Here is a 26,344-nt window from a genome sequence, read left to right on the forward strand (position 1 = left end):
AAAGTAATGATTTTTGAGGATATTGAAAATTTCTTCTCATTCTTTTAAGTTCAAATGCTGCATTAACACTGATAGAAAAATTAATGTTGCTATATCATTGTATCATCTCATAAATGAGTTCATGAAAATGAATAAGCACTCCTGAAAACTAAGCTCCCAAAAATCAAAAAGTAGCCCTCAAAAAAAAAGACCTATTGAGAAAATTATATTAAATTATAAACAATCAGAGGCCAGTTGGTAGAAGTTGCTGATGCAAATGTCACACTTCCTGAAGTCCAAGATCGTTGAGAAACCCAGGCTACAATTAAGTGATAGTTGTCTAGTTGCCACAGGATGGAAGTCATGGGTTAGTGGGGTTGGTTGATAGGGCAGTATAGTGGCTCCCAGTGGATCCTGACTTCCAATGTTGGATCTCCGATCAAGTAATGAGTGTCTTTGAAGGCGGATCCTCTTTGTAAGTCCACAAACAACCCGAATAAGCTTTGACTTTTGGGTTTACCCTATAGCGAGTCCCCTGTCTGGGACTGGATGAATACCAGCAGTGATAAGAGCGGCCCTTGAATAGAAATTAATTCCTCCTCAAGAGTCTCGATTTGTGACAGGGCAAGAAGGTAATCAACAGTGTATGAATCAGGGTTTGAGATGACAGTTTCTTCACCCACCATCTTCTCACACCAATGTCCATCCATCATCAACTGTGCTTCTCCTTTCGGGAGTGATAATGAGAACTAATCGTGTAGAGAGCCAGCTTAGACACACTGGGATTAATGGCTCCTTTTTGAGTTGTAAGCATTTTATGATTCAATGTTATATTGGGTGTTTAACTTAAGTAATAAATCAGGTACTGATAAAAAAGAGAAAAGTTGTATAACAATAGAAGGTATAAAAAGACAGAAAGGAATTGTAAAAATAAATTTAGAATGCGAAGGAATGAGACTCCACAAAAGTAAAATTTAGTTTTCAGCATCAAAAAAATTGAAAGTCAGAATGGACATTTATTACAGAGGTTGAAGTGAACAACTTTTTTTTGTGGCGAGTTTAGTCCATATTTAGCATTGAAACACGGCAACTAAAAGAATAAGAAAAGTCAATTCACTTCAATGGAATGTTCTTTATTTTATGTGATTTTTATTTTCATTGGTGCCTCACCCAGGAGGAAGATTTCAGGACCATTACTGTACCCCATGGAATTTAATATGATTGATTTTAAAGAAAGGGGTATGAAACAGTGCCTGCTGCATTTACACAATTCACTCTTCTTGATACAGGTAATCCCCGCTTTTTGAAAGTTCGCTTTATGCCACTTTGCTTTTTCGAAAAACTTACATTAGTTCCTGTTTTCACGAACAAAAAGAAATCCGAAGAGGGTTTTCAGTTTTATGAGAAAAGGCAAAATTTTTCCCATGTAAATTAATGCTTTTGTGCTTTATGCCATTTCGGCTTATGAAAGGTTTCATAGGAACGCTTCACTTTTAGATAACAGGAGATACCTGTACTACTTAATCTGCTGAGTCAAGGTTAATGTTCAGGTAAGGAAGGATGTCTAGTGTAGTGATTGTAATGAGGTTGTCCTGTCCAGATCCAAACTGTGCTGGTCTGAATGTAGTCTGGAGTCCATGTGGGATCAGTTGGTTCCATAGGCAGGCACTGAGGAAGTAGATGTGGCTGTGGTAGTGTGTCTGTTTCAGGATATGGTTGAAGAGCTTTAGGGCAGAGGAGATGACCTGGGTGTTGCCGTGAGAGAATGACTCACTGAGATCTTTGTAGAGAGAGGAGGAGAAATTCTTCAAGGTAGGCATCCTTGCAAGAGGGTTCGCATTAAGGTTAAAATCAACTAGGCAAAAGTGAGGACTGCAGGTGCTGGAGATTAGAGTCAATATTAGAGTGGTGCTGGAAAAGCACAGCAGGTCAGACAGCATCCGAGGAGAAGGAAAATTGATGTTTCGTGTAGGAGCCCTTCATCAGACTCGCTACCCACAGCCACATCTCCTTCCTCAGCGCTTGCCTATGGAACCAACTGATCCCACATGGACTCCGGACTACATTCAGACCAGCACAATTGGATCCAAACAGGACAATCAGTACAGACTACAAATTCATAACCACCAGCAACGGTTCTCCTTCAGGATACTCCACTCCACTCCTGTAATGAGGTCAGTCAAGTGGACCTGATAGAATATGAGTTCCTTGACTGGGGCTATTAATCTGCTCAAATCAGGGAATCCTGGCTGACAGATATAAACAGGAGTGTCACTTTTATGAGAAAAGGCTAAATTTTTCCCATATAAATTAATGCTTCTATGTTTTATGCCATTTCAGCTTATGGAAGTTTTCATAAGAATGCTCTACTTTTGGATAGCAGGAGGTACCTGTATTATTTAATCTGCTGAGTCGAGGTGAATGTTCAGGTAAGGAAGGATGTCTGGTGTAGTGATTGTAATGAGGTCAGCCAAGTGGACCTCATAGAATATGAGTTCCTTGATCAGGGCTATTAATCTGGTCTAATCAGGGAGCCCTGGCTGACAGATATAAACAGGAGTGTCAATAAACAGGATTATCAGAGGTTCCGTTCACTCTGAGAGCTGCCTCTGAGGGAACTGGATCAATGTGTGAAGGACTCTCCACTTTGTGTGTTAGGGAGAGGAGGAGACTGACCTCTGAACTGCCTGGACCACACAGTCAGTGCGTCTTATTACTGCTGTTGGTGTTTCTACTGAGGAGAGTTTTCCTTTTTGTCTCTCTCCCCCTTGTTTCAGGTAGACTTTGTTTTGATTTTTTTGGTTTTCTTAAAAAAAAGTAATACAAAAGGAGTGTCAGAGGTTGTGTTTACTCTGAGAGTTGGCCCTGAGGAAGCTGGCTCAGTGTCAAGGACTTTCCACGTGTAAATAAAAGTGATTTAGTGATAGGATACTGGCCTCTGTGGAGTTATTTCAACCTAGATGAACCATTGTACTGTCTGCTGTCCCTCAATTTGGGAAAGACCTGTTCTCAGAATGATAAGAGTTTACCAAGGGTCTTCATATTACTGAACAGAGGGATTCTCAACCCAGACATATTTAAGCACATTGTACAGGTCATTCCATGAGTTAGTAGGATCCAAAGTGTAGACTCTCATCCTTTTCATCTCTGCTGCCTCATCATGATACATTGTAATTCATAGCGCAGTGCAGCAGAATGCACAAGTTGTCCACATTTTGATTGATAGGAAACTTCACAATGTCATGAATTTTCATGCTGCTACAATTTAGAGAGAGTTTCAGATTGTCTTTGAAATATTTTCATTTCCGATGAAATGTTTCCCATTTGAGAATTGAAAAAAGAAACAGAAATTGCAGGGAGACATTTTAAGCCTTCTGGACGAAGTGTTCACTTAGTTGAAAGTTAATTTTGCAGGGGTTAAAGTTGAATGCTTGTGGGATGTTCTTCAGGAATGACACATGCCTCTGTTCAATGGTCTTTGCAATTTAAAAAAAAATCATTTGTGGGGTGTGGGCATCACTGGCTGGCAAACATTTATTGCCCATCCCTAGTTGCCCTTGAGAAGGTGGTGATGAGTTGCCTTCTTGAACCAGCTACAGTCCACTTGCTGTAGGTTGCCATTAAGGAGGGAATTTCAGGATTTTGACCCAACAGCAGTGAAGGAACAATGATATGTTTCCAAGTCAGGATGTTGAGTGGCTTGGAGGGGAACTTGAAGGTGGCTGTGTTCTTATGTATTTGCTGCCCTTGTCCTTCTAGGTGGAAGTGATCGTGGCTTTGGAAGGTGCTGTCTGAGGATCTTTGGTCAATTAAACTGGAAGTTGTGGCAGAGGAATTCCTGATGGGATTTCTCTCAAGCTCTGATGTGTCACTGATAAACAATCCAGTTCTCACTGCAATACAGGTGTATGGTAACATCAACTGCTCCATACACCAGTCTTTGTTGATCTGTGGTGATGTTTGTTGTCAAAACCTTGTCTGCTATAGTGTGCAGAGGGCTGAGCTGGTGCAACTGATCGGGTGTTCATTCGCCATAACAATAGTGGCATTTTAGTAGGAGCTGCTGCCAAGGTGATACAAGTGCTCAGCACATCCCAGGTCCTTTCCTTCCACAGATATGGGAGGTGGAAAAAAGAAACAACAAAAGTGCTGGAGAAACTCTGCAGGTCTGGCAGCATCTAAGGAAAGAAAAACAGAGTTAATGGTGCGAGCCCAATGACTTATCTTTGCCATGTCAGCGATTCCTCTGGAAAATCTAAAGTTGTACTGCATCTCTCAGAGAATTTCCTCAGCTGCACGAAGTGAATGCTTCAGGAGAAGGCTTGTCAGGACCTTTCCTACAATGCATAAGGAGGAAAGAGGCCATTGGTTTCCACCTCATGACTTACCTACTTTCTTAAAGGTAGTTACAATTTTCACGTTGTTAAACTTCGGTTGGAGGGAACGGAGGGGAGTTCACTTTCCTCCCATGTCTTCAGAAGAGTGCAGGGGATTTTGATGGGAACAAGGGTGCTCCTGATTTGATGACCGCAGATGGAATACCATCAGGGTCAAAGACATTGTCTGCCACCAACTATTTGATTGCATGTTACAGTTCTCCTGTTGATACTCACGCACCCTTAGATTCTACTACAGGGTACTAGGAGAATTGCCTGGAGAGTACCAGCTGTCACTGTGGATTCACAGGTGAGAATTTGTTGAGAACGCTCTTTTCAGCCTTGGTGAATGGCATTCTCAAGAAGAGAAACTACATCCTGTCAGCAAAGAGGGTTTAACCAAATTGACTTTGACGTGTAAGTGACCCTGGTGGCTTTAAAAGAAAACACACTTAACATGATTTCAGCATATTGTTGGATTTTCTTTTGGACTTTCACTTATTACTGTATGTCTTTGGGTGTCATTCTTTCATCTATGGAAGTACTGCCATCTTCAATTTCAATTTCAGAGGTTCTTTAAGGAGGCCAAATATTCCCATAAAATTCTCACTGGAACAGTCCTGTTTCATTGAAGTCAAAATCCAGCAAGGAGGCCCATTGGAAATTACTATGATTGATTTCAATGGAAGGAATGTGAGAGTTGATCTACCACCTTCCACCCTGCAATTCTCCATCATGGATTTTTTTTATACATTGACTAGGCAGAGTACAATGTCCAATCATAAATGGATGACTAGTTCGATTGCTATTATCCAAGGTAAGCAAGCAAAATTGAACACTTTAGATAGGACAAGTGACAACTTGGTCATAAAGGTAAAAATTCAGAGGGGAATTGAAAGAGGAATGAGAGAGACAAATTAAAGAGATTTAGAGAAGAATTCAAGTGTCGAGCCTTTTCTTGGTCACTTACTCCACAAATGCATTCAGCATGTGATAAACACAATGATTTTGAACCCATTAACATTGCAGAAGCCAACTTCCAATTTTCCATTGACACCAACGTGGGCATTAGAGGCCTGCAGAAGTCCTGTTTCTGATTAGCCAGCTACAGATTCTGGACAAAATGCAGAATGGAATGCAAGCTGCATTTCTGTAACTTGTCTCGCTCTCTGACTTCTTTTGAATATTTAATGCAAACAGAATTCAACAACATTTACAGTTTAATGAACAACATAAGAACATAAGGAACAGGGTCAAGGGTAGACCATCAAGCCAGCTTTGCCTTTCAACATAATCATGGCTATTATTCTGCTTGAACTCCACTTCTCCACCCACTGTCCATATCCCTCGCTTTTCTGAAAGATCAAACATTTGTCTCAGGTTTATATACATTCAATAATGGAACAGACACAAACTTTTGGGTGAATAAAGTTCAATTCATCCCAATCTTAAAAGATCAGCTCCTTATCCTGCAATGGTGTTTCTATGTTCTAGATTCCCTTCCCAGAGAAATAAACTTTCAGTTTAATCCCCTTCAAAACACGGCATGTTTTACTGAACCTCCAAAATTACATTAACTACAAAAATCGTAGTAACTGATTGCACAGTCCAAGCTCATTTGAATCACCTTGAATGTACCATGTCCATAATCTATCAATTTTCAGTCAAGACTGGAGAGTAAAAGGAATTATGACTTTGCTCTATATGTTTTTACAGAACCTGTATGAAAGGAACTATGTTACAGTTATGCCAGACTAAATGGAACCAAATCCTCAGTCTGGGGAGGTTCCAAGTGAGCTCTCCCCTCTTATGATCCTCCGTACTTTTGATCATATGAATAGAATTAGAATTAGAATTAGGTTTCTTGTCACATGTACTCAAGTACTGGGGTGCGGGAATACAGTGAAAAGTACACAAAGTCACCATTTCCAACATCATCATAGGTACAAAGGTGCCTAGGTACAAAACCTGAGGTACAAAAATAGAAATATAAAGAAATAAGATCAAAAATTCAACATTACAGTTCTTAGTATAAAACAAAAAATAAAGAGTAAAGGTAAAAGCTAAACATTAAACATTGCAGTCCTTTCTTAGCCATGGGCATGCAGATGCATCACGCTGGGATTTCCTCATAAGGGTTCACTCTTCACAACAGTGAGCATGCCTTTCACCCGTACTGTGCTAAGTCTTGCCAGGGTTTGCCAGCTGCTTTGCTACCGATTGTCACTTCACTGCTGACCACCATCTGGGTTCAGGCTGACCAACAAAGTTCTGCTCCGAGCCCCTAGACACTGCCACGCTCCATTACCATCTCCATAACCAAGCTCTCTCCAGAAGATAAGTAAAAAAAATATGAAAAAAACTAAAAGAAAAGGCAAAAAAACAGAAAAGAAGGGAAAAAAGAAAAAGTGAAGCAGACCAAAGGTCAAGACCCACGCTCAGGAGCCTGGACACTGCCTACTCCACCACCTTCACCATTTTTAAAGGATCGACTTTAAATTATAGCCCCAATAACTGACTGATTAAAGAAACCACATAGTGGGATATTCAACCCTTTTGGTCATGTCCACTTTTACTTTGATTGCAAGGCTGCGCTGAATTATTTAATCTCATTCAGACTCATGGTTGAGCTGTTAAAATCTGATCACAGATTGAAAGAACAATAAATAAATCAGTATATGTCTCTATACTTCACCATTTGGAGCAGCAGTAGGAGCAGAAGTAAGCCATTTAGCCCTCTTCAGTCTTTTCCATCATTCAATAAGGTTATGGCTGGTCTATGGCTTTTTGAATTCCACATTCTCATGTATTTTGTTTGATTCATTAATCATAGAGTCATAGAGATGCACAGCATAGAAATAGACCCTTTGGGCCAACTCATCCATGCTGACCAGATATCCCAAACTAATTTAGTCCCATTTGCCAGCATTTGGCTCATATCCCTCTAAACCCTTCCTATTCATATACCCATTCAGATGCCTTTTAAATGTTGTAATTGTACCAGCCTCTACCACTTCCTCAGGCAGCTCATTTCATTCCATACATGCACCACCCTCTGGGTGAAAACGTTAAACCTTTCCCTTTTGAATTTTTCCACTCTCACCTTAAACCTATGCCCGCTAGTTTTGGACTCCCCCACCCCAGGGAAAATACCTGGTCTATTTATCCTATCCATGTCCCTCATGATTTTATAAACCTCTATAAGGTTATCTCTCAACCTCTGATGCTCCAGGGAAAACAGCCCCAGCCTGTTCAGCCTCTCCCTATAGCTCAAATCCTCCAATCCTGGCAACATCCTTGTAAATCTTTTCTGACCCTTTCAAGTTTCACAACATCCTTCTGATAGGAAGGAGACCAGAATTGCATGCAATATTCCAAAAGTGACTTAAGCAATGTCCTGTACTTCTGCAACAGGACCTCCCAACTCCCAACCTTGATGCTCTGACCAATAAAGGTAAGCATTACCTTCTTTAAATATCTACACCTTAACAATATTGAATTACTACATTCTGATGCAGAGACTCCAAAGTCGCACAGCCCTCTAAGAGAAAATATTTCTCAATGTCTCTCATAATCCCTAATTTTCAACTAATAAATAAAGGAAAACTCCACTGAAACATCTCCAACGAATTATTCTGTGGCATGGGAAAGATCACATGGAAGTTGAACAAAGAGTGGGAGAATTTTGACATCAGATGTTAACAACAGGAAAAATCAGTTGGCCACAGTCGGTAATATATTATAGAATTCAAAGTCTCCTTGCTATAGGAATGATGTTGTGAAATGTGAAAGAGTGCAGAAAAGATTTACAAGGATATTGCTAAGGTTGGAGGATTCGAGCTATAGGGAGAGGCTGAAAAGGCTCTGGTTTCCCTGGTGCATCAGAGGCTGAGGGGTCACCTTACAGAGAATTATAAAATCATGAGGGATGGAGTGAACGGTCAAGGTATTTTTCGCAGGGTAGGGGTGTCCAAAACTAGAGGGCATAGGTTTAAGGCAAAAGGGGAAAGATTTAAAAGGGATCTAAGGGGCAACCTTTTCAAGCAGAAGTTGATGCATGTCTAAAATGATTTGCTAGAGGAACTGGTAGAGAGAGACAAAAATACTGCAGATGCTAGATTCCAAGGCCTCCAACTGAAAGCAAGAACACTTTCAGGCTCTCTGCCATTCGTTCACCTTTCATGAAAAGTTTATTGTTAAATATGAACCAAAATCTCATAGGCTGCCCTTGATATGATATTCATGAATGTTAAGGACTAAAAATGTTTTGACAGCACTGGGAACATATATCATAAAATTAATGCATCACTTTATAATTGTCAATTCATCAAGATTAATGGATAAAAATCATGAGCTATGTATGTGTGCAGTTTCATGACATGCACTCCTGGTGTGTGTCATGGCACAGAGGATGAATTTATATGCCTAAATAGTCAAGCTCTCTGACAGGACAGGGTCAGTCTGAGAATTTGATAAAGAAATATTGTTATATTTCTGAGTATGTTTCTGAAAATCAGAAGAAAAAGCATGCAGCCTGGACGGAATGGAATGAGCTTGCCTTTATTCGTAACAATGCTACACTGACTTGGAATAAGCTTTAATGTTGACACTTGGTGCCTGGATAGAAAACATGCTATTCCCAGATGTCACATCCCTCACCTTTATGAGGGCAAAGTTGACAAAAAGAAATGTTTTCTTTTAATCAGCTTACTGAAAAGTATGTTGGTAAGAGAGTAATCAATTTCAACAGCTTGAGTTAATAATTAATCACAAAACATGAACAATAATGTAATTATGGAATATTCATGTATGACCTTTTAATTAACCTAAAACAAAGTACCACAAATTTATAAATGATTCCAATGTAAGCAATACGAGAAACATTAATCCACAATCAAAATTAACAATGACATACAGCATGTGGAAACCTCTTGTGTGTGTCTTGGACCGAATAATACATTGTCAACCTAATGACAAAATAAAAGTAGACTGTTGCACCAAACTGATTTTCCAGTAATTATTGGAAGGAACCCTATTGTGATCCCACAAGGACCCATGTTGGGCCTTAATTATACAGCCAATGGGATAAAAAAGTTACTTGTCCAAATTTGCATGGACATGAAAATAGGGGACATAATAGGCAGTGATAAGAAAACAGGCTCATGCTAAATATGTTTAAATTTACTAGCTGAAGACAGATATTTGATTTTTAAAAAAAAGACAATCTTTAACCCAAGCAAGGTCATGAGTAAAACTGAAAATGGTTACCGTAATTTGTATAGTCCACATTCCAATCCACTAGGTTGAAGAATGTTTGGATTGAAATGCAATCTTGTACAAATGGGCCCCCTGATTTGCTGTAGTCATGTGATGTCAACTATGAGGCACACACCCTATTGATGGCCATCTTAAGTTCCACTTCAATAAGGTCTTTGTGTTGAATACACTGCTGTATGGTGTAAAAAGAGGCACCGAGATGAGTGTCCAGGATTGAAATAAGAAGGAAACATGACCACCACTGTGGAGTAGTGAGCTGCCTCTGATAAAGTAAAAACACTGCTTAAGATAAATTGCCTGCAGTATTTCCCCAACCAGCTTCTGTTCAAATTAACAGGGGTGTGAGGCAACAGGGGTAGGAGGCTAAACTGGGAACTATTCCATGAGCTATGGTGGAACTATACAATCACAATATTGCTCAGATGCACCGAACTTTAAAATGTCATTAGCTGGTACAGAAATTAATCAGAAAATCCAATGGAATGCTGACCTTTATACCCAGAGGGTTAGAATACCAGAGGGCTACTAAAGGAATTAAAGGTTATGGTTAAAGGGCAGGTAAGTGGAGCTGAGGCCACAAAAAGATCAGCCATGATTTTATTGAATGTTGGGAGCAGACTCGAAGGGCCAGATGGCCTATCCCTGCTACTATTCCTTATGTTCATATTAATACAAGAGAGTTGAAGTCATGATTCACATATACAAAGGCCTGGTTGGTCCATGCCTGGAGTACTGTGAGTAGGTCTGGGTGCCACATGGTTGTAATGATATATTGGAGTTAGAAGATGTACAGTGCAGATTTAACAAAATTATATTTGAATTTCAATGTAGGAATTTTGATGAGGGCACATGTAAGCTAGCGTTATCTTCCCACGAATATAGAAGATTGAATGGTGATCTAATTGAAGAATTTAGCATATTAAAGGGAATAGATAACATAAGGATTCTGGGGTAATCCAAATGGAGGATGGGAAAAATTTCTGGCTGTAACAGCTGCTTCTTTTTTGAGGTATTTTAGGTGCTGGAGGTGATTTCCTCGAATTCCAGGAGCAGCAATTACCATTTTATGTGCTGTTGCATTGTTTTGGAACTTTGGAGAACAAAAAAGTCAAAACAACAGCACCTTTAAAAGGGAGAGGAACAGACAAAGGAAGCACATGGTGAGGTCAGTGCAGGAGAGAGAGCAAAAAAGAAACTCACTGACACACCAGTGAACTTGCGCAGTTACTGCCTTTGCTGTTTGAATTCGTGTATATGAGCTTCCAGAGGAAGTGGTGGAGGGTAGTACAATTGCAACATTTAAAAGGCATCTGAATAGCAAAGGTTTGGAGGGATATGGGCCGGGTGCTGGCAGGTGGGACTAGATTGGGTTGGGATATCTGCTCAGCGTGGACAAGTTGGACCAAAGGGTCTGTTTCAGTGCTGTACATCTCTATTACTTTATGACACTAAATAGAAGCTATTTCAGCTCAATGGGGAATTTAGGACTGGTGAGTGTTTTCTTTACAAGTAGTGCTGGGTTTTTCAAAAGTGAAATTATAAGGAATCTTTTCTACAATGAGTGACATTTGGAACTCTCTTGTTAAATGAGAAGTCATGGTAGTTCTATTGTTACTTTTAAAACTGAGATTGATGGATTTCTGTTATCCAAAGGTCTTCAGCTCTGTGTGGAAAGTAGAGAGAAGTAGGAGATCATGCTCATGCTCATGCTCATTAGCCCTTTTCTTCATTTGTTCACAGGATGTGAAAATTGCTGGCTAGGCAAGTATCAATTGCTGAGCCCTAATTGCTCCGGACAAGGTGGAGATTTCAATTCCTATTGTTATGTTCCTGCACATGTAAGTTATTATAGATACAGGCTCACCTCTGCAAATTCCTGTTCTTCATTTATCATTAATATATGGTTTAAGGTCATTAGTTGGGTGATGTTTCCCTTCTGATTTTAATGAATCTTTTGGTATTGTAGAGACATTAATGATTGCACAAAGTATTACATGGAAGGATGATCCTTTCCTCACTTCTACCCACAAATCTCCACCTCTCTTGATTTTCTCCATTCTATTACACTATATTACGTTGAATTAAACAAACCTACTTTTATTAAGTCCAGTATCATCATTACTTTTAATGTTTTCATCCTATTTATTCTGTTGTAGTTACACCCACATACTTTCTCACAACATCTCTACTGTGTTGAAATCAAGAGGGATTTTATGAATATACATCTTCGGTTGTGATTACTTGTCACTCATAGGGAGAATTTGTAGCAGGCTCTCCAGTGATTTTCTATTTATTATGGGAGCTGCATGCACAACATTATGCATTGGGTCAAACTCCTAGCACATCCTTCCTAAGGCCACTCTGGCTGGACCAAAGCCCAAGGATTACAATAGTTCAAGAAGGCAGCTCACTTCCATATACTCCAGAACAATAAAGGATGGATACTGGCCTAGCCAGTAATGTACACGTCTTGTGAATGAGTACAAAAAGAAAAGGCAAATACGGTCTCTCGCTGTACAACTGAAAAGATGGAACAGAGGTTCCTGGTGTAAAATAGTGTGAACAGTAAAGTGAGGGTTCCTGAGGTCTAGAGCTAACTCTGAGCCAAATGACCTGTGTTTATGTCCCACCTGCTTCAGGGATATGTCATAACACCCTTTATGAGTTGATTAAAAATATCTGAACAGTAACGGGGTTCAGCTCAACCTGGAGTACTTTCTACAATTCTGGGCATTAATAGCACAAAAAAAACAAGGAATTGTTGGAGAAACTCAACATCCATGGAGAGAAAGAGTTGAAAATGTGTTGCTGGAAAAGCGCAGCAGGTCAGGCAGCATCCAAGGAGCAGGAGAATCGACGTTTCGGGCATGAGCCCTTCTTCAGGAATCCATGGAGAGAAAGCAGAGTCAACATTTTGAATTCAGTGACCCTTCTTCAGAGCTGATAGTAGCAAGAAAAAGGTAGTATATGTGCGAAAGAGAGAGAGTGAGGGTAAAGGAGTAAGCAGATTGGTGGAATTAGAACCCAGGCAGAGAGAAAGACAGTTAGGAAGACAAAAGGATGATAAGCCAGAGAAGCAAAAAAGCTGATTGTGTGCAATCATGAATACCATCCTCAATTATCCGAATGCCAATTATACAATTTTTGCATTATCTGAACAAGATCTCTAGGTCCCGTAAAAACTGCATTAGGCAACACAGCATTCAGTTAAATGGCATTTTTGCATGCATTGTTGGATATTTGAGAAATGATTGATAACCTGCACTCAAATTACCGCTTGTTGATGATAGGTCACTTATCAATTAAAAGGCATTATGGCGATCATTGCTGGATAACTGAGCATGTTCTGATAACTGGCACTCAAATTACTGCTTGTTTATGATCAGATTAGTTATCCAAATGATCAATTATCCAAACAAAATACCTCCTGTCCGTCTCGTTCAGATAATTGAGGATGGTGTGATAAAACTGTGTAAAAGTCGGAGTTTTTAGATTATTGTTTAAAGTAAAATGTAGGGAATCGAATATTACGTGGATACTACTTTTGAGGGGTTGAAATTCATGCTATCATCCAAAATACTGTATCATTAGCAGAAGTCCAATTGATCTCTAAACGAATAAAGAAAAAAGAAACAACAAATTACAATAATTCCACAAATGCCACAGGGGAACTGGGCTCAGCTGCACACAAAGGAAGGTTGTCACCTGACTCTGTCCTACTGCGTCTTAAACAACTGTGCCAAATTCTTCTACTTCTCTTCCTTTTTTCTCGTCTATTGTTGTTTTAGTTTATCAAAATAATGTTTTTAGCTTTTATTTCTGATAAGTTATCAGACATTTGACTCTCATACAGTCTCACTGATCATTGTAGCCGTGAGAAATCGTCTCCAGCTGCATGGTAATTATAGTGAAGTAAATACATATCAACCTATCTTATATAGGAAATGATGGTGTGATAAACTTTGTATCACACTAATTGTACTAATCAGAGTGCTCATTCAGTAATACATTTAAGAAATATGTAGCCTAATGTTGGTGTGAATTGTACATCAAGATAAATAACAGCATGAAAAAATTTATTTCCTTATCGTAACATTTATGTACAGGATAATACCTTGACTCACAACTGTTGATCCATTATCTGTGAAGAAATATGATTGACTATTATATGAGATACATGGAAAATTCCAGATTTTTTGGCCAAAAACTGGGGGTCGATCCTTTATATGAGATTGTCTTTAACTTGAGTATATATGGTAGGTGAAAATGGGTTGTCTATGCTGAAAGTAGCCCATGTGATGACAGGGCCTGGACTGAGGGGATGGATAAAGCACATGGAGTGACATGCTCAGATTCTAAAATTATTGAGCTCGATGTTGAGTCCTGAAGGGTCACCCAAGTGAAAAATGAGATGCTGTTCCTCCAGCTTACACTGAGCTTCACTGGAGCACTGCAGCAAGCCTGTGATAGAAATGCTAGCCATGGAATTGGTAGTCAAAAGGTGTTGTGCTAGAAAAGCACAGCCACTCAGGTAGCATCTGAGGAACAGGAGAGTCGATGTTTCGAGCTAAGCTTGTCATCAGGAATCGGAGGTGTGTTGAAGGGGAGTGCCATTGGAACTGGATTGTCAGCACACTCTGACTTTGGAGAGAGGATAAGCAACTGAACAGATACTGTTGGGATGAGGATCTGTGGAGCTGGGTTAATTCTTTATGGTTCAGGGCAACTCTGAATATCCAGTAAGTGCCATCTGGGCTCACATCAGAGGAGAAAACAAGTTTAAGAAAAATGTCAGGAATCTTGGAATGTTTATACTGGAATAAAGAAAACTCATCAGACTTCTTAAAGGTTTTAGAACGGGTATATAAACTGAATCTCATAAATCATTTCAGCTTAATTACAGTCTTTGCAACCAGGGAATGTAACCTTACACTCAGAAGAGGAAAGGTGAACAAATACCTTATATTTTCCTACTTTATAAAAAGGATGATGAATGCGTGGAGTACAGGGAAAGTAATGCAGGCAAATATCTCAACAAATTCAAGAGAGATTAGCTTTTTTTTGGCGTAAACAGGAACATGGTTCTAGGGGATAAATGTGCTATTTTTTGTGTTTCATGCCAATTTGATGGGCCAGATGACTTTTTAACTAGTCCTGTATTACCACATGTTTGGCGGCATTAGCTGCAAAAACATAAATCTATTGTAAGGTGGGAAATGAAGTATCTTAATACATTTAAAGTGCTCCAATTTATGCGTGTTTTGAAAAATCAATATTAGCTTAATTTAGTCTGTCTGCATAGAGCAAATTGGATCATGCATTTTTACTGGATTTGTTTCACTTGTTTACTAGCATACTGCTTGTTGTGCAGTGATCATATGATCATAGATTAGGGGGTAGAGGTTATCCCTTCCAGGAGCAGCATGGTGAAGAGCAAGAAATTTGAGAACATTTGGTCTTGAAAGAAACGAAAATCTTGACATCATAAGAGCCTGATAGTCCTCTTATCCTTTCAACAGCATTTTCAAAATCTTTCAACACAACATTACCTCTGTGCAATTGCATCTCAGTATTTACCCAAATCGTTTCATTTCTGTATCACTTCCAATTCTCCTCTCTTTCCCTGAGAAACTTGAAGCAACTTCCTGATGTGTACATCAGAGTGGGTACCTAGAACATAGAACATAGAACATAGAACAATACAGCACAGAACAGGCCCTTCGGCCCACGATGTTGTGCCGAACATTTGTCCTAGCTTAAGCACCCATCCATGTACCTATCCAATTGCCGCTTAAAGGTCACCAAAGATTCTGACTCTACCACTCCCACAGGCAGCACATTCCATGCCCCCACCACTCTCTGGGTAAAGAACCCACCCCTGACATCTCCCCTATACCTTCCACCCTTCACCTTAAATTTATGTCCCCTTGTAACACTCTGTTGCACCCGGGGAAAAAGTCTCTGACTGTCTACTCTATCTATTCCTCTGATCATCTTATAAACCTCTATCAAGTCACCCCTCATTCTTCGCCGTTCCAACGAGAAAAGGCCTAGCACTCTCAACCTATCCTAGTATGACCTATTCTCCATTCCAGGCAACATCCTGGTAAATCTTCTCTGCATCCTCTCCAAAGGCTTCCACATCTTTCCTAAAGTGAGGCGACCAGAACTGCACACAGTACTCCAAATGTGGCCTAACCAAAGTCCTGTACAGTTGCAACATCACTTCACGACTCTTGAATTCAATCCCTCTGCTAATGAATGCTAATACACCATAGGCCTTCTTACAAGCTCTATCCACCTGAGTGGCAACTTTCAAAGATCTATGAACATAGACCCCAAGATCCCTCTGTTCCTCCACCTCACTAAGAACCCTACCGTTAACCCGGTATTCCGCATTCTTATTTGTCTTTCCAAAATGGACAACCTCACACTTGGCAGGGTTGAACTCCATCTGCCACTCCTCAGCCCAGCTCTGCATCATATCTAAGTCCCTTTGCAGCCGACAACAGCCCTCCTCACTACCCACAACTCCACCAATCTTCGTATCATCTGCAAATTTACTGACCCACCCTTCGACTCCCTCATCCAAGTTATTAATAAAAGTTACAAACAGCAGAGGATCCAGAACTGATCCCTGCGGAACTCCACTTGTAACTGGGCTCCAGGCTGAATATTTGCCATCTACCACCACTCTCTGACTTCGACCGGTTAGCCAGTTCTCTATCCAACTGGCCAAATTTCCCTCTATCCCATGCCTCCTGACTTTCCGCATAAGCCTACCATGGGGAAACTTATCAAATGCCTTACTAAAATCCATGTATACTACATCCACTGCTCTACCCTCATCCACATGCTTGGTCACCTCCTCAAAGAAATCAATAAGACTTGTAAGGCAAGACCTACCCTTCACAAATCCGTGCTGGCTGTCCCTAATCAAGCAGTGTCTTTCCAGATACTCATAAATCCTATCCCTCAGTACCCTATCCATTACTTTGCCTACCACCGAAGTAAGACTAACTGGTCTGTAATTCCCGGGGTTATCCCTATTCCCTTTTTTGAACAGGGGCACAACATTCGCCACTTTCCAGTCCCCTGGTACCACCCCCGTTGACAGTGAAGACAAAAAGATCATTGCCAACGGTACTGCAATTTCCTCTCTTGCTTCCCACATAATCCTAGGATATATCCCGTCAGGTCCGGGGCACTTGCTATCCTCAAGTTGTTCAAAATGTCCAACACATCTTCCTTCCTAACAAGTATCTCCTCTAGCTTACCCGTCCGTTTCACACTCTCCTCTTCAACAATACAGTCCCTCTCGTTCGTAAGTACTGAAGAAAAGTACTCATTCAAGACCTCTCCTATCTCTTCTGACTCAATACACAGTCTCCCACTACTGTCCTTGATCGGACCTACCCTCGTTCTCGTCATTCTCACGTTTCTCAAATACGCATAAAATGCCTTTGGGTTATCCTTGATCCTATCCACCAAAGATTTTTCATGCCCTCTCTTAGCTCTCCTAATCCCTTTCTTCAGCTCCCTTCTGGCTATCCTGTATCCCTCCACTGCTCTGTCTGAACCCTGTTTCCTCAACCTTATGTAAGCCTCCTTCTTCCTCTTTACAAGACATTCAACCTCCCTCATCAACCAAGGTTCCCTCACACAACCATTTCTTTCCTGCCTGACAGGTACATACATATCAAGGACACGTCGTATCAATTCCTTGAAAAAATTCCACATTTTCACGACATCCTTCCCTGACAGCCTATGCTCCCAACTTATGCTCCTCAGATCCTGTCTTACAGCATGGTAATTACCCTTCCCCCAATTGCTACCCTGTTGCACGCACCTATCTCTCTCCATAACCAAGGTGAAAGTCACAGAATTGTGGTCACCATCACCAAAATGTTCACCCACTAACAAGCCCATCACTTGTCCCGGTTCATTACCGAGTACCAAATCCAATATGGCCTCCCCTCTGGTCGGACAATCTACATACTGAGTTAGAAAAGCTTCCTGGACACACTGCGCAAACACCGCCCCATCCAATCTACTTGATCTAAAGAGCTTCCAATCAATATTTGGGAAGTTGAAATCGCCCATGACTACTACCCTGTGGCTTCTGCACCTTTCCAAAATCTGTTTCCCAATCTGTTTCTCCACATCTCTGCTGCTATTAGGGGGTCTATAGTAAACACCCAACAAGGTGAATGCACCTTTCCTATTTCTGACTTCAGCCCATACTACCTCCAAAGTCAGATCCCCCTCGAACTGCCTTTCTGCAGCCGTTATACCATTTCTAATTAGCAACGCCACCCCCCCCCTCCTTTTTTACCACCCTCCCTAATCTTACTGAAACATCTGTAACCAGGAACTTCCAACAACCATTCCTGTCCCTCTTCTATCCACGTTTCCGTGATGGCCACAACATCGTAGTCCCAGGTACCTATCCACGCCTTAAGTTCACCCATCTTATTTCTGATACTCCTTGCGTTGAAGTATACGCACTTGAACCCATCTGTGTGTCCGCAAGTATTCCCTGTCAGTGCTACCTTCTTCACAGCCTCCCTACATTCTTGGACATCCTGACAAACAGCTAGCCTACTTACTGGACTACAAGTCCAAATCCCATCCCCCTGCCAAATTAGTTTAAACTCCCCCCCCCCGAAGAGTGCTAGCAAACCTACCCCCCAGGATATTGGTGCCCTTCTGGTTCAGGTGCAACCCGTCCTGCTTGTACAGGTCCCACCTTCCCCAGAATGCAGTCCAATTGTCCAAATACCTGAAGCCCTCCCTCCTACACCATCCTTGCAGCCACCTGGTGGATGCAAGCATCTATCACCCAATGTGTTTTCCCTACAACATTCCTGCATACTCCATGCACACTCTCCTCCTACCCCTTCATCGTGTAAGTCATCAGGGGCAACCTTACAACATCATCACTGTTCTCAGTCCAACTCGCACTGCTTCAGCCCTTCAAGGCTTGACTTTGGAGATCAGAGACCTCTGCAACTTGCATGCATTTGCTACATTGCTTTGCGCACCGTGGGGGTACATAGGCATTTAAACAGGAGCCTCTGCAGCTTGCAAAGCTTTGTTTAGCACAGGGGGAGGGACAGGCTGCTTATCATGATTGCATGAATGTCCTGGCAGTTTATGTGGCAAACGTACTACCCGTACTTCACCTAAATGGCCATGTCTGAAAATGAAGGGGGAGCTGTAGTAGGGTCAAGGAAGACTACAGTTAGATAGGGCTTGACCAATTCCAGTTTAAGGAACTGGAAGTAGTCAGATAGGTACTTGGTCCCATCATAATCTAGTAATTTGCATCCTTACAGTCTGGGGATTGGGACATTGTCAGTCTTACAGTTCGAATGCCACCCATCTCGAGATTACTGGTACATTAGTTTTGTGCTTTGGATACATTAAACTAGGGGATGGATCATGTCTTCATGCAATGAGACAAACAGAAGGATTTAGTGTGGTTGAATTGGATGGAAGAGTAGTTAGGGCTGATACAGGAGGAGGTATGATGCTAAGATGTCCCCAGAGGGAGAAGGAAATGCAAACAGCAGGGAGGGTTGGTGAGGATAAGGTGAATGACAGCTGTTGAATTGACAGGCAATATGAAGAGTTGTAGTTCTTGAACCTTGATGAATGTAGCAGCAGAGGTAGAGTTAGCAGCAAGCATGTGAGTGCGAGGTAGTAGATGGAAGACGGTGCCAATTACCCTTGCAGAATGCAAAAGATCTTTGCCCTCTTACTGCACTGCCGGGCCTTTCTTTTATCCTGGACACAGCACACAATGGGGTTATCATCTAGCTCTGGGCTGGCTGTTTGTGTGGCATAGCCTCCTTTGGTGATCAGCAGTTAAAAGATAGCCCTTCTCTTCATTGCCCAAGTCCTTGGCCATGAAGCAGGATGAGAGGTTATCTCTCAGAGCCATTTCCTCAGTGATAATGATGGAGCAACACAGTATGAAAGCCAGTTGCAGTTTCTAAAGTGGTATGCAGCTGGCATTAAGTACCAGCTTCAGCAATGTACACACTACAAGGACATGGCAGTGATGAAGAACTCTGTCTCTCCTGCATTGTGATTCTATGTTAAGGGCACCAACATAGAGCTAATGAGGTGAAAACTAGAGGATTGTGTGAGAAAAGTCATTGCAGGTCATAGTACACTGGGTTGAAAATGTGTTGCTGGAAAAGTGCAGCAGGTCGGGCAGCATCAAAGGAGCAGGAGAATCGATGTTTCGGCATGAGCCCTTCTTCAGGTTGAAGAAGGGCTCATGCTCAAAACGTCGATTCTCCTGCTCCTGGGATGCTGCCTGACTTGCGCTTTTCACCACAGAGGGTGGTGATAGAGGGTTGCTTTTTAGACTGGAGGCCTGTGACAAGTGGTGTGCCACAAGGACCAGTGTTTTTTTGTCATTTTCAGCTCTGATCTCCAGCATCTGCAGTCCTCACTTTCTCAAAGTACACTGGGTGCCATGAATCTCACTCGGGAAAACTCAAGAATGTAAAATGCTTTTCCAAGTTTCAGACAATACCATTGCTTTGTGATTCACCAATTTCTGAACGATTCTTGGTCTTCTCATGCTGCAAAACAATTTTTTTAAAAATTCAGGATACACTTGTGTTAATTAAGAAACATCCTTCTGTGGCTTGAACTTGCCATGAAGCTGCAATAGAATGGCATTGGGTCATTTCCTAGGATGAGGTATCCTCTGTCTTATTACAATGTCATACAATCAAGCTTACCTGCAATTTATGACTTGAAAGTGCATTTGAAATCCCCATATGTACATGGCAATACTTTGATTGACTTCCTATAATAAGACTCTGGTTACTTCAAAAGATAATTTGGCTGTCTTCTTGAAGGGTTTTGGACTAAGTGGCAAGGTGTAGCACTGATTTCAGGGCACCAACTGACCTACACTCGCCAGTTGGCTTTGGTGCCTCTATTCCACCATTAATCTAGTTACCGGTAAAGTAAAGCAATTCAAATCTTTATTCCCATTATCTACATGGCTATATAAGGTTCTACATGGCAGCCTGGTTGGTAAGATTAGATCACATGGAGTCTAGGAGAGCTAGCCAACTGGATACAAAATTGGCTTTGGAGATAGCAAACAGAGGGTGGTGATAGAGGGTTGCTTTCTAGACTGGAGGCCTGTGACAAGTGGTGTGCCACAAGGACCAGTGTTTTTTTGTCATTTATATAAATGATTTGGATGTGAATATCAGAGGCACGGTTAGTAAGTTTGCAGATGACATCAGAATAGGTGGTGTAACATAAATGAAGAAGATTATCTCAGTGTAAAACGGGACCTTGATCAGAAGGGCCAATAGGCCAAGAGGTGGTAGATGGAGTTTAATTTCGATAAATGTGCGATTTTACGTTTTGGTAAGGTAAGTCAGGGCAGGACTTACACATTTAATGGTAGGGCCCTGGAGAATGTTGCTGAATGAAAAGACCTAGGGATGCAGGTGCACAGTTCCTTGAATGTAGAATCACAGATAGACAGGGTGGTGAAGAAGGCATTTGGCACACTTGACTTCATTGGTCAGAACATTGACCATAGGAGTTAGGAAATCATGTCATAGCTGTACCGGACATTATACTGTGTATAATTCTGACCACCCTTCTATGGGAAAGATGTTGTTAAAGTTGAGAGGGAGCAGGAAAGATATATAAGGATGCTGCCAGGACTGAAGAGGCTGATTAGGCTGAGGCTTTTTCTTTTACCTGGAGCACTGGAGCATAAGGGGGTGATCTTAGGAGGTTTAGAAAATCATGGGGGGGGAATGGATAGGTTAATAGGCAAGGTCTTTTTCCTACAGTGGGGGAGTCCAAAACTAGAGGTATAGGTTTGAGGTGAGAGAGGAAAGATTTAAAAAGGATCTGAGGAGACTTTTTCATGCTGAGGGTGGGGAGTGTTTAGAATTAGCTGCCAGAGGAAATGGTGGAAGCTGGTACAATTGTAACATTTACAAGGCATTGGATGGGTGCCTGAATTGGTAGGGTTTAGAGGGATATTGCCAAATGCTGGCAAATGGAACTAAGTCAGATTGGGAATTCTGGACTCTTTGACTACAGTCCTGGTGAGAACCATTTCTCTGCAGATACAGGGAGTTGCTTCTTTCTGCAGCCTCATAGAGATATCGAGATCCACGACACATTAAAAGACCTTTTAACTTAATGTGTCTGCCACTGGTCAAAAATAACCACTTAACTATTTTAATCTCATTTTTCAACTCTTGGTGCATAGTCTTCTATGTCTTGGCATCTCAAGTGCACATCTAAATACTTCTTCAATGCTATGACGGTTTCTGCCCCTTACCGGTAGTGAGTTTCAGATTCCCACCACCACTCAGGGTGAAAGAGTTTTCCCTCGCATCTCCTGTCAACCTTCTGCCCCTTAACTGAAAGCTACTGTTCTGGTCTTCGATTCCTCTGCCAAGGGGAAAAGTTTCATCCTCATAATACCCTTCATATTTTTATACATCTTAACCATGTGCCCCATCAGTCTATTCTAATCTAAGGACAAACAGCCGCAGTCTATGCAATCTCTCTTATGACTGAAAATCTCCAGCCCAGGCAACATCCTGGTCAATCCCTTCTCCAATGCAATCATATTCCTACAATAATGTGAATTCCAGCACTGAACTCAATACATTAGCTATGACCTAGCCAATGTTTCATACCAAATGCAGGTTTGCTCGCTGAGCTGGAAGGTTCATTTTCAGATATTTCGTCACCATACTAGGTAACATCTTCAGTGAGCCTCCGGACAGCTTTGTCCGGAGGCTCACTGAAGATATAACCTAATACCTATAAAATGTCTGAAAATGAACCTTCCAGCTCAGCAAGCAAACCTATATCCAGAACCTCAACCTGAGATACAATACTTGCTAATGTTTCATACAGTTCCAGCACAACCTCCCTGCTCTTAAACTCTGTGCCTTGGCTAATAAAGGCACGTATGCCATATCTTAAATCCATTTTCCACTTGTCCTGATACCTAAGGGACTGCTGTGTATGATCCCCGATTCTTCCTAAGGTCCTACTGTTCATCATGTAGGGCCTTGCCTTGTTTGTCCTGCCCCAAATGTATCGTTTATCTTGATCAAGTTCCATTTGTTACTGATAAATCATCTGACCAGCCTATCTATAACCTCTTGTACAATGGTACTCCTTGCCAGTTACCACCCACTAACTTTAGTATCTTTCCAAACTGAAAATGTGTTTATGGAAAAGTGCAGCAGGTCAGGCAGCATCCAAGGAACAGGAGAATCGACGTTTCGGGCATAAGCCCTTCTATGCCCGAAACGTCGATTCTCCTGTTCCTTGGATGCTGCCTGACCTGCTGCGCTTTTCCAGCAACACATTTTCAGCTCTGATCTCCAGCATCTGCAGCCCTCACTTTCTCCTATCTTTCCAAACTGTTCCTCTTATATTGTGCTTACACCATCAGTTACAACACTAACTGATTCACATTAATACTCCAGCATAGAATCACAGAATCTCTACAGTGTGGAATCAGACCATTCATTCTGTTGAGTCCACACTGATCCTCTGAACAGCATTACATCCAGACCCACACCCCCTACCATATCCCTGTAAACCTTCATTTCCCATGATTAATCCACCTAACCTACACATTGCTGGACACTATGGGCAATTTAGCATGGCCAATCCACCTAACCTGCACATCAATGGACTCTGGTAGGAAACAGGAGCACCTTGAGGAAAGCCACGCAGACACAGGGAGAATGTGCAAACCCCACATGAACACTCACCCGAGGTTGAAATCGAACCATCTAAAATGTCTTGTTATCATGTGGTCTCAAATGTATGCTGACTGATCCTTTCTCTTACGTTTGGCCACAGAGTAATCTAATTGATTCTCCATTTCATCAATGGAAGGTGCATCTAGAGCCTGGACTTCATTTGTGAAGCAAGGTTGCCTCGATACTGACTCCAGCACTTTGAAGCATGTTCAGACCTCGCCTGAACAGAAATAAAAATACAGTGCGAGACAAGTACAGCATTACGCAAGTGAGCAAGAGAGATTAAGAACTGTTGTACACACAATTCTTGTTGGGTTCAGCAGTTCAAGGAAGAACTGTTGTGTGGTAATGAATGCTTGGACAGCGATACTTGCTTACTTTGTAGCAGAATCAATAATTCATGCCAATTTGGCAATATATGTGCTTAGTATTATCAACTGGTACAAATTGAATCAATGTGGGTTGCTTGAGAGGTTTTAGTGTTCTCATATAATAAAGACAAGATTTCCCCAGTCTTTCTACCTATCTAGTTTAGCTGAGCTACTGACGCCCACATAGCGAAATATGGATTCCAGCTGTGCCATTGTGGGAAGATGCTAAGTGAAACACAGATGTTTCTTTACATGATACAAGGGAGGACTAAGGAGTGTCATAGATGTAGGCTCAAGCAGGGACACTGATAGAGTCCTGCTGGTCTTCAGATTGTGCCCATGTATTCAGGGAATAAATCATGGCATTCATTCTAAACTGTAGATCACAGTTTAGGAGCACTCAAGGATAGGGCTTTAAGGACATAGTGTGCAACAGAATGAAAGAGGCTGTAGGTCTTGGGTGTATGGACAGAAGACAAACCTTTTAGCATAAACATAGCTTAAAAAGTGTACCACAACTACCAGTTCTTATCAATATGTGTATTCTGGTTTTGTACAGAGCTCAGAGGGGATCACATATTGCTGATAAGATTAGGTGTGCACCTGAGCTGTGACAAGACTGATTGCTTACCTGTAGCACTGACAGTGGGCAAAGGTACTTTCGTTTTCTACATTGTTTGGTAGACTCCTTATCTATAAACAATACATCGTGAAATTACAGTGAGTCAAAGTCAGATGAGGAGGCGATGGTCACATGGTATTATCAGGAGGTAATGAATCCAGAGAGGAGAAAGTGAGGACTGCAGATGCTGGAGATTAGCGTCAAGAGTGTGGTGCTGGAAAAGCACAGTAGGTCAGGCAGCATCCGAAGAGCAGGAGAATCAACGTTTCAGAGATAAGCCCTTCATCAGGAATGAAGGGTTTTTGCCCAAAACGTTGATTCTTTTACTCCTTGGATGCTGCCTGACCTGCTGTGCTTTTCCAGCACCACACTCGGAATTAATCCAGAAACCCAAGTATTGTTCTGGGGACCTGGGTTTGAATTCTCCCATGGTAGATGGTGGATCAATAAATAATCTAATGATAACCATGAAACTATTGATAGGAGAAAGAGTGTGTGAGAGAGAGAGAAAGGTGGGGTGGGGGGGGGGGGGGAAGTGCGGTTGTGGGTGGAGGTGGAGGGAGAGACAGAGAAATAGAAATTCGGGAAGTATGTTACCTTCAGAGGCAAAATGATATTAAAGATTAGTTTACTATTAAGGATTATTGTAACTTTGTTCCTTATAAAGTTGGGACTGTTCTTTATTGGTGCTGGCTTGTGTTCATATTGATTTGACCTCTGTGGTAATGTAGGACTGGGCAAATTCATTCATAACACTGTGGTCAGAGTTGACTAAATTGTTTTAAGGAGAGACTAGTCAACACCTGGCTTGTTAGATCCCAACTTTGTTTTTTTTAAATCATAGATGTCAGTTATTAAACTCATTCACCGAGGCTGCCGATGTACGTTTAGCTCAAAGAATAAAATGTTTATTGAGCAATAAAGAAAACATGAACTGCATCGTGTTGGGTAAAAGGGATTGGAAAATTATTCAAACTTACATTATCCTTTATACCCCAGCAAGATCCCCACAAACACCCAGAGCCTCAGTGAGGAATCACCATTGTCTATTCATCATGGCCACCTTTTTAGACTTTGATACCACTGCCATTAGTTTTTTTTTGGTGAATTTCTATGCAGTCACTTTATATTTTTTTGCTCCCTCTGGTATCTCTCTTTGAGATGGCTCTCTGAGACACCTAAATTAAATTGCTAACTAAACTCATGATTATTTTTAACCTTAGAAAAAAAAGACCCACATGATTCCCTAAGCTCAGTTGTCTAGCTGACTTGCTTGTCCTCTGTGATATACATACACACAGACTGACTGACTTTCTGGATTGTCCTATTTCTCTTTGTCAATGGACACCTGTGAATAGTTATCAACATTTATTTTTCTCCATCTTCTTTCCTTAATTCACAATGTAGATTTCTCAACATCACTGTGCCATACTGTCAAATGACCTCCAAAAATGACTAATCCCCTCTTAACACATAAAATGCAAAACAGTAGATTAGACTCTCTACAATGTGGAAACAGGGCTTTGGCCCAACAAGTCCACACCAACCCTCTGAAGAGTAACCCACCCAGACCCATTTCCCTTTGACTAACACCTAACCTATGGGCAATTGAGCATGGCCAATTCACCTGACCTGCACATCTTTGGATTGTGGCGGGAAACCAGACCACCCAGAGGAAACCCACGCAGATACGGGGAGAATGTGCAAACTCCACACAGACAGTCGCCCGAGGCTGGAATCGAACCTGGGATCTAGTGCTGTGAAGCAGCAGTGCTAAACACTGAGCTACCGTGCCGCCCCTTCCACTTAAAATTGAACATTGTTCTTAATAAATGACAAGACACTACCCACGCCAACAAAATGACCTGGATGATCTCTGTCACATTTGCATGCATTTGATGGCTGAACCAGTGAAACTTTCTTTTC

At 41.4% G+C, this 26,344-nt stretch overlaps 1 long non-coding RNA gene across 1 annotated transcript in view; it reads left to right on the forward strand.

The window, feature by feature from the left end:
- Positions 1 to 1,092: 1,092 nt before the first annotated feature.
- Positions 1,093 to 26,344, forward strand: part of LOC148151999 (uncharacterized) — a 55,924-nt gene continuing 30,672 nt past the window's right edge. The window contains exons 1-3 of the long non-coding RNA XR_015759200.1: positions 1,093 to 1,268; positions 2,320 to 2,408; positions 11,373 to 11,470. This is a non-coding gene — a long non-coding RNA (uncharacterized LOC148151999). The remainder of the gene's footprint in view (positions 1,269 to 2,319; positions 2,409 to 11,372; positions 11,471 to 26,344) is intronic.

Source organism: Chiloscyllium plagiosum, unplaced genomic scaffold (genome assembly GCF_037043375.1).
Source record: "Chiloscyllium plagiosum isolate Xiang-an unplaced genomic scaffold, Cpla_swu_hap1 HiC_scaffold_2, whole genome shotgun sequence".
Classification (NCBI taxonomy): Eukaryota; Metazoa; Chordata; class Chondrichthyes; order Orectolobiformes; family Hemiscylliidae; genus Chiloscyllium; species Chiloscyllium plagiosum.